The following is a 19,857-nucleotide window of genomic DNA, read 5'->3' on the forward strand; positions in this document are numbered from 1 at the left end:
TCGAAGGAAATCTACTGGCGTTTAGTAATTTCCAGGAGAAAGTCTGCCACTATCATACAGAGAGAAGGATCAGGGTTGTCCAACAAGTAGTGTAATCTAATTAAATCGGGGAGATGGGGTAAATGTAAAGGAGTAAGATTCACATACTTGGATCTGATTTCCTTGAATCACTCTTTGACTATAGTAATTTGTTTGGGGGAGACCAGTTATCCACCAACAAGACAGAAGAGGGGCTGGGATAGAGAAAGGACATGGCTTTCCACGTGCATCTAAAAGACCAGAATTGGTATTTGCATCATGCCCGCAAATGCAACTGTGTAGCTTTTCTGCAGCTGCTACCATAATCCAAATATCTTTCCTTCCCAGTTTTTCTCCCTCTGCAGAGAAACTACATCTCCCTGAACTCAAATTGTAATGTTTTACCGCTGTAACCATAGTCCTCACCACAATTGCACACTAGCCACATAGCAGTCACAGAGGGTAGCTGTATTGGTCTGCAGTAGAACAGTTAGCACCTGAGAGACCAACCGGATTTTCAGGGTATGACTCTAGAAAGGTCATACTTTGAAAATCTGGTTGGTCTCTAAGGTGCTACTGGATCCAAATCGAACAGTAGTTATAGAATCTATTGGCTAGTGCCCATGTCATCAGTTAGGCCGGGAATGCGACTGCTCCCCTACGAATACCCAGGCAAGTTTATGAACCTGAACAGAAAACCTGTGTTTAAAAAAAAAATTATCACCTGAGGATGAGTGCTCCCAAGTGTTCCATTCCTGCAATGTGGAAAGCATTCACACTGCCTTTCAAAAAGGAGCAGCAAACTCGAATCAAAGCTATCCTTTCTCTCTTTGAAGTTCTTTTTTTGTCAACCTCACCCAATCCTTGTCATTCATTCCTACCTGTACTTCCCCTCACTCAGTAGTGGTGTAACATAACTCTGCAGCGCAGTCCCAGGTGTTTAAAAAAGAACTTTAGCAGATGATTCCCTTCAATGTAAATATCGCCCCCTCTCTTCTGCAGCAAGGCTACCCCCCTCCCTCGCCCCGCATCTACTGCTGCGGAAGGGCAGGCTCTTGCAGTGCTAGTAGTATTGGACCAGGGTTAATTCCGGCACAGAAATCAACAATATAGGTTATTCTTTTGCCATGCTATCCCATGAGAAAGAGAAAAAAACCCTGTATGTTCTAATTTTCATAATATCCTTTATGTAAAGCAAATACCTATTGCAAGCCTCTTGTCTTTTAAAAAAGTATTTGGCATGACAATATAGCAACTGGGATCTATTCTGGTCTTGCAAAGCTACAGTACCACCGCCTATCCAGGGCAGGACACCAGCAGCCGCCGGTCAGCTTTCACTGGCCATTCCCTGCCTTGGGGGGGCTTCCTTTGAGCCCAGGCTCATCCTGGTAGGATGGACAGAGAGCCCGCTTTTTTAATGCTCGGGGTGGGCGTGATTCAGTCACTTCTCTTCTCTTTTTAGGAGGATCTTGCTTTGTATGTCCCCGATGACCCCTTGACAGATGGAACGGCGTTTCCATCTTCGACTCTGTCTGCAGCTTTATTTCTGAAATCAGAGGTGACAGCTATCAAGTCTGTTTGGAATGGATGGGAGCGGTACTCTGGCTCCCCTTCTCCAGATGAGCTCAAGCCCTGAAGCCCCCCGGCCGCATCTAAAAGTCCGCCCGGGTCCTGGCTCTCTCTGCCGAGGAGGCGCTATGGAGCCGCTCGCTCTGCACCTCCTGCAAACTTTCGCCGCAGAGCCTGCCGCACTCCCAGCAAGCCGGAGCCAAGGCCGGCCCCCCTTCTCCGCCCGCCGGATCCCCCTGCCGGGCCAACCACGCCGCGGACCTCCTGCCTGCCTTTCCCCTCCCCGGGAGCCTTCCAAGCCAGTTGGCGGCAGAGAGGCAGCCGACGGGGGCTGCACAGCCGCTGGCCAGCCAGACACGAGGGGCGGGGAGGGGGATTCCCTCGCTCGCCTGCCTACTCGCCCGCCCGCCTGCCTTTGGCGGGGTCTCCACGCCAAGCCACGCGGAGCCGACGCTGCAGTCTTACCGGGTGGGCGGGAGCCGCGGGCGCTGCCTCTCCCCGCCGCAGAACTTGAGCTCCTAGCAAAGCTCCCATCCAAGCAGCGGCTGAGGTGGGTCCCCTCCCGCCGCCGCCGCCTCCCCCCCCCCCTCCCGCTCTGCAGTAGTACAAACACACCTCTCCATTGGCATGCCTCGCACATCCGGCTGCATGCAAGGCGAACCGGCCCGCCGCGGCCCCCTCGGGGGGATCCCTGACACCTCCTTCCCCCCACCCCCTTTTCCAGAGTCAGACTCTGGCAGGGAGGCTCACCGCCTCACCGTCTTTCCCTCCGAGGTACCAGGAAAAGGGCAGCAGTAGCAGGAACCCCCCAGGAGTTCCTCGCAGTTGCGCTGAAATGTAGCCGCGCTCTCTAACGTAAGTGGAGCTGTTCGCTCACGCTTGAATTTTGGAACGGAGTGTTCCTCAAACGCCTTCGGAACATGTGCAGAGTGCATTTTTCTGGCAATTGTGAGATCATCCCTACCGCGCGTCTGAATGCTGGGGCGACGTTGCCGACCATATCTCAGCAAAGTCAATGGAATAAAGACTTCTGCAGACCGACGACTGCAATCTTAGTACAGGAAAACGTGGCTGTGTGAACCACCCTGTTCTTTAATGTATAGCAACGTGTGCGTCATCCACAAGCACTGAGCACGTACAACGTGCCTGATACCATTTCAGTTTTTTAAAATTGCCCATTATTACGGCTGGGCTGACCCTATGGCATTCAGTCACTGGAGGTCAGTAGCATCAGCTCCAGGGACATATGTCAGGGAGGGGCCAGATCACAACTCAGGGGTAGAGCACCTGTTTGGCATGCAGCAGATCCCAGATTCAACCCCTGGCATCTCCAGTTCAAAGGAGAAGGCGTGGTGTGGAGGACCTCTGCCAGAGACCCTGGAGAGCCACTGCCCATCTGAGTGGACCATATTGACCACTGTGGCCCTGGACCACAGGGCACTGTGGCCCTGATTCAGTATAAGGCAGAATATGTGCCCTAGGAAAGGAAATTCCCAGATACAGAGTTAGTGAAATGATACTCATCAGGCAAGAGATATTTTCTGCTTTTTGACTTTCCAAAAGCACTAGAGATTTTCATGATGTTCATAACTTTAATGCCACAAAGCATCAAGACAGGAGGCCAACCACCCCGCTTGCCCTATTTCTCCAGAGGTCCCCATTCTTCTCCCCGGATGGCAGTTTTTTTAAAAAAAAAATCCTGCTTACTGCAACATATGTGGATGGAAAATCAGAGGCAGGGGGCTGTAGCTATTCTCCACAATGTGTTGTCGAAGGTTTTTGTGGCTGGAATCAACTGGCTGTTGTGGGTTTTCCAGGCTGTGAGTGAAACTACCAGACCACAGTCACATAGTCCGGAAAACCCACAACAGCCAGTTCACCATAGTGTTTGCAGAAATCTTCATCCATGTGTTTTGCTTATTGTGGAATGATAAATGAGGGCGGGGTGGGGGTGGGTGAAGGCTTCATCACGAGACTTTTGTTCAGTCTGTAGATGTGGTTTACATCTGATTCAGATATGTTCAAAAAATAAGGTATACCAGTGTCTTATGGTAGTAATATACCATGACTTTCTTCCCAGCGGGCACCCAAAGCAGCTTATATCCATCTCCTCTCCTCCATTTTACCCTCACAACAATCCTGTGAGGTAGGTTATGTATGTATGTATCTATGTATGTATGTATGTATGCATGTATGTATGTATGTCTTCTAGGCCACCCTTCACCGAATGGGCTCGGGAAGGCTTACAATGAAGAAATTGCACATCATAGACATCATTATACAATAAAACTCATAAAATTGATGAAAAATCCCATAATACACAAAAAAACTTGGCATCTTAAAATCGAGGGTATCAGTCATAACCAATACCCTCTTACATCAATATGTTCAGTTGTATCAAGGGAGAGAAAGAGAAGGGGGGAGGCCGGCCTAATGGAAACAATTTCTGTCCTCAACCACGGGCCTGGTGGACACCTCCATCTTATAGGCCCTGCAAAATTGTACTAAATCCCATGGGGCCCCTGATCTCACTTTACAGAGCATTCCACCAGACCAGGGCCATGGTTCAAAAAGCCCTGGCCCTGGTTGAGGACAGCTGGACTGCTTTAGGGCTAGAGGCCACCAGCAAACTGTCATTTGCAGAGTGCAGAGCAGTGATGAGAACATTTGAGGAACATAAGCTGAGTGTGACTGACTGAAGTTCATCCCGTGAGCTTCAATGGCAGAGGGGAGATTTGAACCTGGGTTTCCCAGATCCTAGTCTGACACTCATACCACTATATCATGCCAGCTTTGAATGGACTCAATCTGACAGATCAGTAGAATTCTTCATTGGCTGCAATGTTATCATTTTATCTAACAGTAAACTTGTTTACTGTGCAGAAGGCAGAAATAGCAAAACTGGGCCACCCACACACAAGATTTGGGAGGAAGATCTCTGTAGATATGCCAAAAACTGCGGGGTGAGGTAGGGGAAGTCTCATAATGACCTGATGAAGACTAAATATGTTCCAGAAGGAATCAAATGTCAAGGGCAGCTGAATGTCAGTTAAAGAAAAAAGTGGAAAGTGAAAACTAGCTTGCCAAAATCCACCAGACCTCTAGAGAAGTGGGGCTGTTTGTTTGTTGTCCCCTCACTCCCCACCACATGATTCCTCTTGGGATCAGTGGCGCAGGAGCAGCAGTGATGTAGTGGTTAAGAGCAGGTGCATTCTAATCTGGAGGAACCGGGTTTGATTTCCCGCTCTGCCACTTGAGCTGTGGAGGCTTATCTGGGGAATTCAGATTAGCCTGTGAACTCCCACACATGCCAGCTGGGTGACCTTGGGCTAGTCATAGCTTTTCGGAGCTCTCTCAGCCCCACCCACCTCACAGGGTGTTTGTTGTGAGGGGGGAAGGGCAAGGAGATTGTAAGTCCCTTTGAGTCTCCTGCAGGAGAGAAAGGGGGATATAAATCCAAACTCTTCTTCTTGGGCTCCTAATCTTTAACTGGACCAAATAGTGAAGTGGTTAGTCCACATGATAAAAACAGCAAAATCAGTCCCCCTACAAACAAGGTAAAAGTTTCTATGTATTCACTGAATGTCCTAGTTAAACTAGTTTGGTTGAAAAATCAGATTTTTTAAATTAACCACAGTAAAAAGGGAAAGAGAGAGACAGAGAGCACAACTAATAATGCTTCAGCAGCATAAAATGTCAAGAGCAACTGAGAATCCGTTAAAGGAAAAAAGGGAAATTAGCCTGGTCAAGCTTCTGAGAGTTTACTGAGTCCTGGAAGGGGATGTTTTGAGGGGTGGAGTGAGTTTTCCACATTGTTCCTTCCCTCCATGGACACTGCGGCATCCCTTGCCCCAGTTTGTACATACAAACTTGAAGTTTCATTGCATTGAGGAGAAAGCTGGTGAACTTCTAGATCAAAGTGCATAGGATCTGAAGAATTACCCTTGGCTTCCTGTTGCCAGTAACTGCGCAAGATGAAAGCTAAGGCCAACATTTCTGTACAGGCCTTTCAAATACTGACTCAGATGTACAGCATTTATTTATTAATTAAAATATTTATACTCCACCTTTCCTCATGGTTCAAAGCAGAAGATTGATTCAAATTTAATAATAAGATAGTAAGATTAAAACATTACAAATTAAAGCCAAAATAAAATAACCGCAAATCTCTCTCTCTCCCTAAAAAATATTCCAGCTATTCATGGCCCATAAAAGCCTCAGCAAACAAGCGGAGCTTGCAGCACCCATACCTCCTAAAAATCCGCAGAAAGGGACTATGATGGAAAAGGCCTGGTCCCTGATCAATGCCAGGCATGCCACCCCAAGGAGCGGAACAGCCAGCATGGGGCAACCTGAAGATCATACTTGGAATAACCAGAAGGCAGAAAGGGGCAAGGCTGATCCATTAACTCCCCCATGTACCACCAGTGCAACTAAAGTAGGCTTGGTATGACCAATCAGACTTAGGTGTTATCAAGTTACGGACCATCCTAAACCACTGAGCTGGATGTGATTCTGCTGACACAATGGTGATGAAGAATAATGCCTTCTTTACTGCCTGAAATGGGCTCTGAATCAACCTGAGTTTTCCATCTGCACGGCTGTAGTTGTCTTCTAGCTGTTTCATATCCCCCAGCTCCCTTCTATGGAGCCAGGGAAGTCTCAGAGCATGGAGAAGCAACTCTGTTTACAGTCCTGGTCAGCCCACCATTTGGTGCAGCTACAAGGGCCTTTACAGAGTCACCAGGGAGGTTCTCAAAATGCGAAAGAGCAACGTGGAAACCAGCAGGATCCATTAATCTCCAAAGGCAGAGTGTCTATCACTGCCCATGCAGAGACGGAGCTGCAAACTCAACTGTGCCTTCAGAAGATAATGCTCTGACCACAAAAAGTGCTGTATTTCTAGCCCCCTAATCAGATCATCAGCAGGCCAGTTTGGGCAGAAAAGAAGATCCAGCATATGTGTTCTGTTCCCCAAGCAAACTAAAATCAGGTGACTGCACTTGGCCATAACATAGTGCAAGACCCACAGACAAAAGTAACTGTTCAAAAACGGATTAATAATATTGAAAGTTTAGAACTCTGACTCCTCCCATAAAGTCTAACCAATAAACAATACTTATGATGCTGCAGATGATTGGAGATTATCTGAAGACTTGCAGGTTCCAGTCCTTCCTTAACTGCTTCTAAGGAAGTCTGTTCTGCTTGCTTCTTCTTCTGAGTTCTTCCGGTTCTAACTGGACTCTTTTTCCTGTAATCCTGTTGAAACTTGCTTACTCTGACTTCTATGGATCTCTAACACCTTAAATGTCTGAGATATTGCTGTCTCCAGCCTTCCCCAGTCACCTGAACTAAATGGACTGTAAAACAGGAACTGCTAATAAGAATGTTATAGTGCTCTTGCCTATAGAGGGCTTCTTAAAGGGACAGGGTCTAACTAAGGTTCCCTCCCACAGAATACTGTACAAAAAGCAATGAAACCCATTCTAACTGAGGTACAACTGAGGCTTAGATAAGGAAAAGAGTGAGGGTGTCTCTAGGGGCATGACAACATGTTGGGCCTACCATGTGTTGGGCCTACCATAACTTAAGACAGACCTATGGTTATCATGAAGTCTTGAGCTTGACCCACCAAGGCAGATGCAGTATGTATGTTGAAATCCCCAAGGACAGGCATCCTTGGAGTCCTAAGTACCAAGCCTAGAACCACCAAGCTGGATGGACGGTACACCAGTGGATCCATAATCTGTCTGAGGGGCCTAATCAGGGTACAAACAATCAAAGCAGGCCTCTGTCTGCACCAGGTTTCTAGTGATGGATAGAAATGAACAGAAAGGAAATCCCTTCCCTTGGTCCTCCACTTCAAGGTTCAACTTTATACTCATCTGGTATCAACAGAGTCAAACTGACTACATCTGATTAATCCAACCAGATTTCAGGCAAGGAAGCCAGACCCACCTCTTCCTCAGGCAACAGGTTAGATATTATAGAAATCATATTGTTCACGGACGTGGCATTGCACAACACCAAGCTCAAAGTGAACCACCTGAGAAAGTGTTGTCACTCACATTTCCTCTGATGGGACAGAGGTTAGATATGCAGGGAGCAACCTCCCTGCATGTCTTCATGCACCAGCACTCCTTCCCTTGACATTCCATGCACCTCCTTGATTAAAGGTGGAACATAATAGTGAGAAATAGCTAGTATCATGTTTTTGCTGCAGGTTCTCAGAACTAGTACTTTCAGAGGTGAGACAGCCACCACCCAACCCAAAGTGATAGATCAAGTATATGGTTCTGCCACCTTCTAAAATTCTCTGCTGGAGTGTGCTGCCCTCAACAAGAGAGCTGTTTTATGATGATCAGTTTAGCCAGAAGGGGCTGGCAGAGAGCACAGAGCCGTGGTGGTGAATCTATGGCACTCCAGATGTTCATGGACTACAATTCCCATCAGCCAATTGACCATGCTGGCAGGGGCTGATGGGAATTTTAGTTCATGAACATCTGGAGTGCCATAGGTTCGCCACCACTGGCATACAGTATGCTCCTCCAAGTACAGGCAGTTAAATGTTTAAAAAAGCTTCTGGAAAAAGCTAGCAACTAGGCAGGAAAGTTGAGAGACAGATTATATCCTGGAGTCATGAACGCCTTGTGAAAATGGGACAGTATGTTCCACTCCTCCTCCACATCAAGAGAAATTGATTTCGATTGATTTCTGAAAATAATAGATAATGCAATAAGGAGAGAAACGTAGCTAATGCTGCAAGGAAATTGGGCAGGCTGTAAAACTGCTAGCTTGAGATGTACAGCTTGAATGGAGGGCCTCAAATGGTCATTGATTTGATCATAACCAACTAATTGATTCTAGCCAAGGTCTCTCTTATCTCTGAGACAGACATTTCTTGATCGAGCTTGGCAATAGTTTTGTCTGAGGCTGCTACACCACAAATTTAAAAACAAGCAAATGACAGAGGTATACTGTGTTTCATTATTCATCGGAGGTTAATGTATTGGTGCCACAAATTACTTGTGAGGTAAGAAAGTTTCCTGCATCATTGTTATTACACACAAAAATACTCTCAAGAAAAATAGTATTTAAGTTGCAAAATGCAGAAATTAAAGGTAAGAAGTAAGAATTACATATTTAAAAGATCTCTTGCCCAATTATACTCCACATTCCTAAATTCTTTGGCTTTTCTGTAACAAAAGACATTTTATTTTAAAGTAATGTGGATGACATTACAAATTGTCTTCAGGTTCATACAAAACCCCAGCGATGTCAGCCAATTCATCATGTGAGGTTTAATTAATAAATTTATCCTATATATATAGGATGAAGTAGTACTGAATAAAGAAGAAAAATGGGTTGGGAAGAGGAAGACACAACGTGAGATGGATTGATTCAGTAATGGAAGCCTCAGTTGCAAGACCTGAGTGAGGCTGTTAATGATGGGACGTTTGAGAGGGATTTAATTTATAAGGTCAAATCAGAAGCAGCTTGGCAAAACATACACACACGTGTGGCAGTCACCCCCATCTTCGATCTCTCCTGGTATCATTGTGATTCAGACTGTGTGTAAAGCATGAACTAGATAGCCATTCATTCCCTGTTTGTACCTGACAGCCGATCTGGGGGGCAGTGTAGTTTGGTGATGCCCGGGGACAGTGCTGCTGTGGCACAGCTGCACCACCTCCAATGGAGTTCTGCACCACCTCCAGTGGAGCAGTGGGGGGAAAAGGTCACCACCTGCTGCCCAGAAAACTCGGTAGAAAAAAGTGACTTATGCCATGTGTCAGCATCCCCTTTTACACTAGCATACCTCCAGGGTGGCAAAGTCTTCTGGGTCGGACACAGCAGAGCTGCATGGTGCCTGCCCACTGGTGTGTTTGTCCCTTATGCCAGGAGTGTGGGCCCACACTGCTTCTATGACTCCTTTTGCCCCTCCTCTGGATCGGGCTGTTAGTAGTCAGTTTTATCTTTTAAATACCATTGGACAGAACGCATTGTCTGCTCTCTACATCTGTTTTTTTTTTTTTGGTCCATGCACAATCAGTTGTATCTACTTGAGAAGCAATCACGCCATTTGCAAGATTAGCAGAGTTCATTGTCAAACACTTACACTTAAGGCACACTGAGAACCTAAGTAGTAAATCTAAGCCCTCTTGGCAGGGAGAGCAGGATATAAATCAAATGAATGAATGAACGAACGAATGAATGAATAGAAATCTCAACTAAAACATTTCAGACTTAACTACTTTCTTTTTACTGTAAGCCTTTTTAAGTGAAAGATGCAACAGCAGATGAGTGGCAAAGGTTGCAACTGCTGCAAGAACACCATCTGATCCTGCAAGCAAATAATAGAGTTGTGCAAAACAGATGAATCTGAACTCACTCCGTTGTAGTAGTCAAACAGCCAAGCAATCTGCAGTCTATTCATAACTGGAAGCAGGACGGAGCCAAACAAGTGGGTTGCTTGAATATAACTAGCAAGGAAGCAGTATGTTTTTTTCTTATCTGCTGTTTTATAAGCATTTATAATTAAATAATTAGAGGTTATTAAATGTATTGGTTTGACTAATCAGAGGTACATTTTCAGTCAAAAAATTTTAAACTGGCTAACTACACAAGACACACATTATAAAATGTTAGAGCCCTGTTTATATAAACACATTTCATATGCTCAGATTATTCCGCATACATTACGCTGTTATTCCAATATTGCAAATCTTCCCTAAGCCCTGCTGTGGAATTCTAGGCTGATAAGATATTTGAACCAGGAACTTCTTGGAACGCTGCTCACACATGCAGCCACGAACCTCACCAGCTCTCACTTTTGTCCCCTCCTGCAACTCTGAGCACAGCAGTGGGATACACAATGTTGCATATGTTGGTAACCAGCTGCTTCATAGTAATTATTATTATTTTTTTGCAAGGAAGTGAAATGATGAATGCCAACATAGTAAAAAGCAGAGGGGAGGCAAAAAGAAAAGCTAGGAGAGCGGAAGCCATAAAGAGAGCTCTGTGACAGACTCATTGTCTAGCTAGTTGCTTGGAGATGAAGCCATGGTAGGCACCTCCGACCCAGACTTGTTGGGCTGTGGAGGTGGTTAACTTCCTACTTAGAAAACACTGTCATTGTCTTTTGTTTTCTCCACTGAGCAGATAGAGTAAATTGCTTGTGAAGACTCTTTATTTCTTGCTCTGATTATGGAGGGGCTGCACCAGTGCCCTAACAGCCTCTCAGGGAGAGTATTGACAAGCAGCACTCAGCTTGCACTTTCGATTCGCTTTTTGCTCAGGCAAAATCATTCCAAAGCCATTCCCACATTCCCCATCACTGATTGCTAAACAGCCACTGGGTTTTCTCCTTCTAAAGCTTGTTCCTGCAAGGGAATTCTGTGCCAAGTTAACAAGAAACTATGAATTTAAACTGCTTTCATTAATCCAGAGGCAACTCCCATTTGAGTATAATATTTAGGAGTAAACTACTTTTTTAAAAGAAGAAAAAACATGCATTTTCAATGCTTCCATTTTCTTTTGACATGCAGTGTATTAAGTGCTTTTGTAGTACAATAGGAAAAAAGCTTATAGTGACGTGAGCATGAGAGAAATCCTGACACATCAAATCCAGAAAGGTGTGCCCTGTTCTGTTTCCAAGTAGCCAGCCAGATATTTCTACATAGAGCCAATAGCCCTCCCCAATTTTTGGTCCCATACACTGAACAACACATCTAGAGCATGCCCAATGGATTGGGAATGCTATTTACCTTACATCTGCCGCTGGCCTTTCACATGCAGGTTTCATTTGAGCAACATGGCTATTAAATAGCATTGACTGGTACAACTACAACAAACTTTTAGCTCCATGTGCACATGCTAAATAATCAAGAAAATTAGTGTTACTGTTTGCAGATTTCTAGACTAGGGGACAATAGATTCCTATTTTGTATTTCAAGCCGTTCAAAGCATTGAGAAGGATCCTAAGTAGACCAAAAGCGCTTTTTTATGGTGATTGCCCAGCAAAGCATTAACTGAAGCATCTGCTTCAGCTAATGATAGAGAAATGACAGTGTGGTACATGGACCAATACTCAGATTCAATATGGCATTTCCTTCTGATAGGAAAATTATGCTTAGCCTCCCTTTCTCATGATTCCGCATTAAATTTTATGGCCTTTTCAGGATTTTCCCTGCACTGCCAAATGTTTGACTAACGAAAGCTTAGTCAGTGTCTTCTTCAGGAAGATTTCAGACAGTTATGGAAATGATGGATCTAGGTAGAATCAGTTCATGTATCCTACCAATTACTGTGTGTGTAAAGTACTGTGAAGTTACACCCAACGCATGGTGACCTCATAGGGTTTTAATGCAAGAGATGTTCAGAGGTGACTTGCCATTGCCTTCCTCTGCAAAGCAACCCTGGAATTCCTTGGTGGTCTTCCATCCAAGGCCTAACCGGAGTCGACCCTGCTTAGTTGACTGATTACTACAAGTCCTTTAATTTACAAAATACCTTACTGCTGAAATGTGCTTGTGAATTTGAAGTGGTGAGACGGTAATCTGGTCTGTTACATACGCAAACATTCCTACATTACGAACCTAGTCAGGCTTGGTTTATAGGACTGTCTCCAAAGGAGTTGTGGGAAGTGTAATGCTATGAAGTGGGGACAGGAATTTCCAAGAACTGATTTGTGTATTACACAGAATGAAGTGGAAGACTGGAGTGGTAGGCCTATACCATTTCAGATTGTAGTCAGGGATGCCATATTGTAATGTTTCTTAACTCAAAGAACAAAACCCTGCCCTGCATGTATAGGGCTATTATGAATGCTCCTGTCTGGATAAGTTTACTACATGCTGATAGTTTTGTGTGTGTTTTTACATAAGGGAGGATTCAAGAATATTACCCTTCTTCATATGTAATCAGAAGTGGTACAATCCAGAATTTTATAACCTTGGTCTATTAGATTACTTTCATGGGCAATTTTATGGAACAGCATATAACTACATTTCTTAGGATTTGTTGAGGAAACAATCCAAGATGAAGCAAACTGATTTCTATAAACGTGATGAGAAAACATACAATAGAAGAACTAGGGTTTTTTTCTTCTTTTTTTACAAATCCAGCTATATTGCTAAAATTGGAAGAGGGGACCATAGAAAATGGACTACATTAAGATTTTTTATAATAAATATCATGATAAGAGCTACATGAAAAGCCATGGCATCTCCAAACCACTGAGTACATGATGCTCTAGCAGTAAGCCGAGCATTCCGATTAAGATTAAGATTAATCTGTTTCCTTTGGTGTTTCAATAATAGTTGGCTTTTAATTTTCTCCATTTGATATTCTCTTTCGTTTTGGCATCCAGAATTATGGATGGTCCTTGGTCTGCATATGAAGGAAGCTCATAGAAGAATAAAAACAGCAGTAACGCTTCAGTGCTGTAACTACTGTGTGAAGTTCCACTTTGGGCACATATTTCAGTTCACCACTTGCGATTAGATGCTGGAAATGCAGGCAGAAAATGTCTACAAACTACACACACACACACACACACACACACACACACACACACACACACACACACACACACACACACACACACACACACACACACACACACACACACACACACACACACACACACACACACACCCGTGTGTGAGAACCAAGGTAGGAAGGTTGTTGATAGTGTCATCCTAAGCAGACTTATACCCTTATACTCCAATTTTTTCCAGTGGACATAGAAGAGCATAACTCTGCTTAGGATGTCACTGTGAATCTCTGCAGGTTTTCTGATAATTATGGATTGGAGCCCAAACATGTTAACAAAGAGGACTGGACAAATGTTAGACAGTTTTCTATGCCCATCATCATGAATGGGCATGTTAGAAACTGGGTAGAATTTTAACATCAATCAGAGAAGATGACAATGAGCATTTCCCCACTTGCCACGACCCCCCTATGCCGCATGCTGCTCTCAGCGCACGTATTTCTGGCGCGCGCCCGGGTTTCCCCACAACCCCACGCTCTGCACGGGGTCATCAAAAGGTGCCATTTGGAAGAGCGCCAGGAATTACGTGTGCTGAGGGGGCGCGACAGCGGCAGCGTCGAGGCAGCTTCGTTGTCGCCGCCCCTGTAGTGGGGAGTGCTGGGGGACCCCGCGCTACTTGCCTACAGTAGCGCGCAGCTACTGGTAAGTGGGAAAATGCCCAATGTTTACCTGCACATGCTACTGAAAACTGTGGAATGACCTAAGAAGTATCATTGTTTAGACTTTCCATATCACATCAATAAGCCAGAGGGAACAGTTGGAACTTACTGAGACCATGAAGCAGAGGCCTGGGATTCATCAGGACAGTGAGCATGTATTAGAGAATTGTATGGATGGTTCATTTATAGATGTTTTCTTGGTGATGTGGATAACTGCTTCCATCAAGAGGGTCCAGTTTTGCTGCTTGGGCAGGATACAGTTTAGAGTTCTACTTCATAAGAGAGACAGTGGTGATTTGTGCAATGAATTAGACTGGGCTTGGATACTATGAACAAATTCCACATGTGCTAGATAGTGCACATATCTGAAGTGCTAGGAGAAGAGGACAAATGGAAGTTCTCAGGAAAGACGCATATTCCACAGCAAATAATAGAACACACAGAACTCTCTCATAGGGTAAAAACATCATTGTATCTTTTTAATGTGCACAATGCTTTGCAATTTCATCCTCTGTTTCCTCACAGCATTACAGTAAGGTGGGTCCCTGAGATTCTTATTTTACAGCTAAAGAACTCCAAGGAAGTGAGTATGAGACAGACAATGTTCCTGGGTGCTTCAAATCTGCCTAAAACATTAGTGTCTCGTGTGGGAGCCCTCTCCACCACCACCCTCCACATTTTGCAGTTACCGTAAGGTGAGGGAAACAGCCTTTGCTCCTGCTTTGAGGAACTTTAATGTATCCCTAGTTTACAAGCTCCAGTGTGCAGTTCTAGCACTGTCTATTGACAGTTCAGAGCCCAGGGACCAAGCAAATTAGGTTCGGGGGAGAGGGATTGGTAGTCCTGAACTATTTTGTGACTGCCTGAAATTTGACGTAGATTTGGACCTTTCAGATTTAACTCTGATATATTATCCAATTGAATACATATAAAAACAATGTTTAGAAAGCACAAAAATGGGCACCCCTTTAAAGCCAACTGAAGGGTTAAGTTCTTGACAAAACGGACGCCTGTCTTAACAATCCTTTTGTCTTTTTCAAACAAATTGCATCCTCAAGGGTCATACCATGTTATAAAAAGATTAAAGGGGGAAAAGCCTTGCAGCCCCTCCCCCATGAGATAAATAATTATTAATAGTTCTAATTATTGCCATTCATGAATCCTTGGGATTACAGCCATCTGTCTCAGGCTCTGGGGTTTTCCAATCTGTAGTGAAGTACTCCATTGTCATACAAGCCACGTCCAGATCAGAAATGAGAAGCAGTTCTTAAAGTGCATTCATGTGAATACTAAGGTTATTCTGCGTGATGTGCTGCAGTTTGTTTTTGTGTGATAAAAGTGCTGCTTACCCTAAAGCTAACCGAGGGTACTTTATCTCATGCGAGGAGAACTTCCAGAGGACTGTCTTCCCTTCCTCCCCCACCTGCTTGTTGCCTATTTGTGCACACACCTTTATTTGAATTTGAGCATTAGGAAGTGAGGGCCAAACTGCCCTGATCAACAAGGGAATGTTTCCCATGTTTCTTTAACCTTAAAATATGAGAGGGGGGAGGGGCATGTCTCAATTTGGATTAGGGAAGGGAGCTTGAACCCTGCATAATACACTGTTTTTTATGACAGACATTGCCCTCCACCTCGTGCTTGCTATGAGCTGCAATAGAGCACCCTCCTATTTTCTTACTATGGTTAACAGCAGCTCCAGGAAGGTAATGTGTACATGGAAAACTGGGGGAGAGGATTGCAGCTCCTTCTCCCACACAGTTGCTTTTGACTGTTAGAGATAATGGGACATATCCAGCAACTTAGTTCTGTGACATAACAGCATTTCTCTTTGTGGAAGAGGAGTAATCATTTCCCACAATAAACCCCCTTTACCCCAGTAACTGAACACAAGTGCATGCACATGAAAGCTTTTACCAAGAATAAAACTTTGTTGGCCTTAAAGATACAAATGGACTCTATTTTTCCCCTGCCACTTTACCCCTGTGCTATTCCTGCTATTCCATTGAACCCCGATCAAAATGGAGGGGGTGGGCTCAGTAGGTCACAGCAAGAGGGTCCGTGGGAAAATCCTGCTCTGCAAGGTCACTGGATGGTGGATGGATGTGGACATGCCAGCACCAGGGGATCTTCTCATGGATCTCACATGTACTGTGTACCCTGACCCTAAACTAGGCTTATCAACTTCCAAGTGGAGCCTGGGGAGTTCCTGGGGTTACATTATTATCTCCAGGTGACCAAGATCAGTTCCCCATGGAAAATTGTGGCTTTGGAGGGTGGGTTGTATGGCATAATACCCTGCTGAGGTCCCCCCCCCCCAAACTTTACTCTCCCCAGTTTCTACCCCCAAATCTCCAGGAATGCTGCAAACCAGAGCTGGCAACCATCCCTAAGACATATTGCAACAGCTCCACTGTCATGTCTCAAAGCTTATGCTTCTCTGAGAGTTCAGGAGTTGTGGCCACAGAACATCATATGATGGCTACAACTGTGCACCTCACCACCACCCACTGATATCTCATCTGAAGGTATTTCACTTGATCCACATCAAGGCAGTGAAGGAAGGCAAGAGCTATGCAAACATGGCAGCAAATGCAGGCAGTCCTACCTGCGCCGGCCTTTTCACCTGCCTCTCCTTGCTTCTTCTGTAGCTGTCCTCTTTTGTTCCCACCTCTTTTCTCCTGCTCTTTTCTTCCCTTCTCTGCCTCCACTTCTGCATCTATCTGCAAAGCCCCTGCTGGCTGCCATTTGGGAAATCACACCCTCCGCTACAGAGTCTGCTTTGAGAGAGTCAGCCATGAAATATGCCCACATCCTAGGCGCTTCACAGCACAGTCTCCATGCGCCGTCAGCACAAACTGCTGCAACAATAAACTTCATGCAAAATAAGGAAGTGGGATAAAGGGCGAGCATTGAAGCCTCCATTCTTTGTGTTGCATTCCACATAACAAATCCAGTTAGTCAATTATGCATGATGCTGGAGGAGTTAATCCATTTTAAATCTATTTCATACTTTTCTTTATATTATAAATGGAGCTGAAGGATAAGCATGATTCTGTTTTTCAAGCAGCTTTTCTCCCTCGCCACAGGGGTCTCAACACTGCAGCCAAGGAATTTACGGATATGCAGAGGGACTACTTTCATCCCATGCTGAAATGGAATGAGACCATCCATGAACAAACGTACCTTTGGGGACTGAGCCATAAAAGCTCTGGATTTAGGCAGTTTGATTTTGTAATCTTGGTCCCCCTCTACCCATGATCCCTAGGAACAGAATTATAGTGCAATTCCAAGCATCTTTACCCCGAGGTAAATCCTGTTAACCTAAGTGGGACTTACCCTGAAGTAAGTTTGTTTAGGATTGCAGCCAAAAGCTAGCTACATGGTATTTTAAATGCATGTGAGTTGTAACAAATAGAACCAATTGCTAGACTGAAGATGCTCTTCTTGAAGTGGATTTTATGGTCCATACTTTATAGTGAGCGAAACAGGGAAGTGACTTTTTAGAAGCTTCTCCCTAAGCTAAAGCTAGAGCCAAGTGATGGTGTTTTCCATTGTTAAAGAGTGATACTTTAGAGCTGTGGTGACGAACCTTTGGCACTCCAGATGTCGTGGACTACAATTCCCATCAGCCCCTGCCAGCAGGGGCAGATGGGAATTGTAGTCCATAACATCTGGAGTGCCAAAGGTTCACCACCACTGCTTTAGAGTCATCATTGGCCATGATACAAACACTGGTTTCTTTTGTCCATTTATTTATTTTAAATGATTTAAAATCTTTTTATTCCAGTTAGTTACAGCGGTTTCCATGGTTTCTCATAACCCATGATAAAAATTCAATAAAACAGGACAGTAAATATATACCAGCGTTAGCATTTCAGCAATAGATACTGCTCTGAAGCATTAAAACAAAAATAGAAGCCAACAAGAAATAACAAGAAGAGCAGCAAAAGACATTCAACTAACAAAAATGGTACTTGTGTCATTTCAAAGGGTTAGGAAATAAAAAATATTTTCACCTTGCACTAAAAAATCAAAACGTGATGTATAGTCCACCTTTCACACTGAGACTCAGGGCAGATTACACGGTATTAACATAATTAAATAGCCTGATGGCCAAATCCAGAGGCCATGGCAGACAGGGACAGTGCAGTCGCTGTGCCACCTCTGGAGGACTTCCAGGCAGCATGGGGAGGCAGCAATAACCAAGGAACCTCCAGCCGCCTGAAAGCCCTCCAAAGGGCAAAAGGAACTTACCATATGCCACTCTTTCAGGTAGCATAAGTCTGACTCCTGCACCAGGGACCTTCCCAAACCAAAAGCCAGGTGGAAGCTGACTAACTTTAAGTTGGAGCAGCCCTGCAGGGAGCAAGCTCTTTCAAGTGAGGTGCCATGGAACTCTGTGGCACCCACCCATCTCCCTGTGTGCCACTTACACCGGCAGGGTGCGCAAATTTGCTGGCATGGTCCTATCCCAGCTCCAAGAGCTGATCTCCCCCTCCCCCAAATTGGGCTGTGGGAGATCTAATAAGCAATACAATAAGACTATGATTACACAAATTTAAAACTGTAAAAAGTAGCAGTTGCAGTAAATCAAGTGATGCAGAAAGTGGATTTGCACAAATAGATAACAATGGAGTAAAGGCAAGATAATGTATTTATCAGATAACAAAAAATACTCAACAGCATAGTCCTGTTCATATAAAAGTGCTTTCCTAAATCATTCAATTATACTATTGTCCCGATACCATTATAGAAATGCACTCCTGAATGAGGCACCAGCAGAAACAAAATTCCAGACATCAGGCTTCATTACAGAAAGAGTAAAGCCAAGCATAACAGTTCTCAGTTTAAAAGGGATAGATGGGCCAGAGAAGGGCCTATTCCCTTTCCTTCAACCCCATTCTACTCCAGACTACTTCAGTGTTTGCAGCACCTCAGCAGCACACAAGGCAGAGGTGTTGAAATGACGGGGTCCATCAGGCATTTTAAATCATTAATGGTCATTAAAGCGGAGGATACCTCAGCCAACTGGGGGAAGAAGGGAGATTAGTGAGGCCAAGGAAGGTTACCTGAGGATCTACGTGTCCCAATGCATCTCTGAAATCTTCTCAGAAACCTTTAGTTTCCCATCCTCTTTGCTTGCCATAGTCTCACCCAACTAACAACAGCAACCTCTGCCTTAGCAAGGGATGTGACTCCCCTCTGAGGCCCTCTTCCTTCCCCTCACTTCCTAGCAGCAACCTAATTGTGGGAAGCGAGGCATGCCTGCTGCCGAACCAGCCATCTTTGCTGGGCAAGTGAGCCTCCCCCATCTCCTAATAGCAGCCTAGGCAGGGGAACCAGCCATACATGCTGCAGAATGAGTAATCTCTGCTGGGCAAAGGATCATCCCCCACATCCTAGCAGCAGCCTAATTGGGGGAAAGGCATGCACATTGCAGAACAAACTATCTACACTGGGCAACTGAGTCATCCCCATCTTCTGTCACCACTCCTTCTCAGCCCATTCCAAGGCACATCCCCCCCCCCCCCATCATTCCCTCGATCCGACCCTGCATGTCTCTGGTAACCACCCCATGTTACCATCAAAGACAGGACACTAAGAGCAGGACCTCAGTCAAAGATGTAATAATCTACCAGGTTCCTATAGGAGCAGGCAACCACCACCAAGCCCAGTCCCAACAGATATAAATCTATAAGGGAACACACAATGTTGACTAACATGAAGAGGAGGCCACAAACAAATTAGATAGCCAACAGGCATCTTTACTGTAACTACAGAGATTCATCAAAAGGAAACCTTAAATTGAAGTGGCTTTTAGCAACTTAGATTGAACTGAAAAATTAAACTGCTCCTTCTAAGGGAATGAATTCTAAGGGAACACTTTTCAAACTGCTCCTTCTAAGGGAATGAATTCTAAGGGAACAATTGTCAGAATGGCAACCTTCACAGGCCAATATACTACACCCAATATTTTGAACTGCACTTGGAAACAGCCAGTGAATGTCCATCAATACCAGCAAGATATGTTCCCAGTAGTCTTTATCAGCG

At 44.7% G+C, this 19,857-nt stretch overlaps 1 protein-coding gene across 7 annotated transcripts in view; it reads right to left on the reverse strand.

Annotated features, from left to right (window-relative positions):
* SYT2 (synaptotagmin 2) overlaps positions 1-19,857 on the reverse strand; it is a 183,025-nt gene that overhangs the window by 87,196 nt on the left and 75,972 nt on the right. The window contains exon 1 of one of the 7 annotated variants that reach the window (XM_048496571.1): positions 2,346-2,364. The exons of 4 other annotated variants lie outside the window; for them this stretch is intronic. The gene's annotated coding sequence lies outside the window, so the exon portion shown is untranslated. Of the gene's footprint in view, positions 1-2,052; positions 2,173-2,202; positions 2,245-2,345; positions 2,365-19,857 lie in introns of those variants that run through there. 2 more of the 7 variants (XM_048496570.1, XM_048496569.1) reach the window with 2 other exon arrangements.

The sequence above is a fragment of the Sphaerodactylus townsendi genome, linkage group LG05 (assembly GCF_021028975.2).
Source record: "Sphaerodactylus townsendi isolate TG3544 linkage group LG05, MPM_Stown_v2.3, whole genome shotgun sequence".
NCBI classification, from domain to species: Eukaryota; Metazoa; Chordata; class Lepidosauria; order Squamata; family Sphaerodactylidae; genus Sphaerodactylus; species Sphaerodactylus townsendi.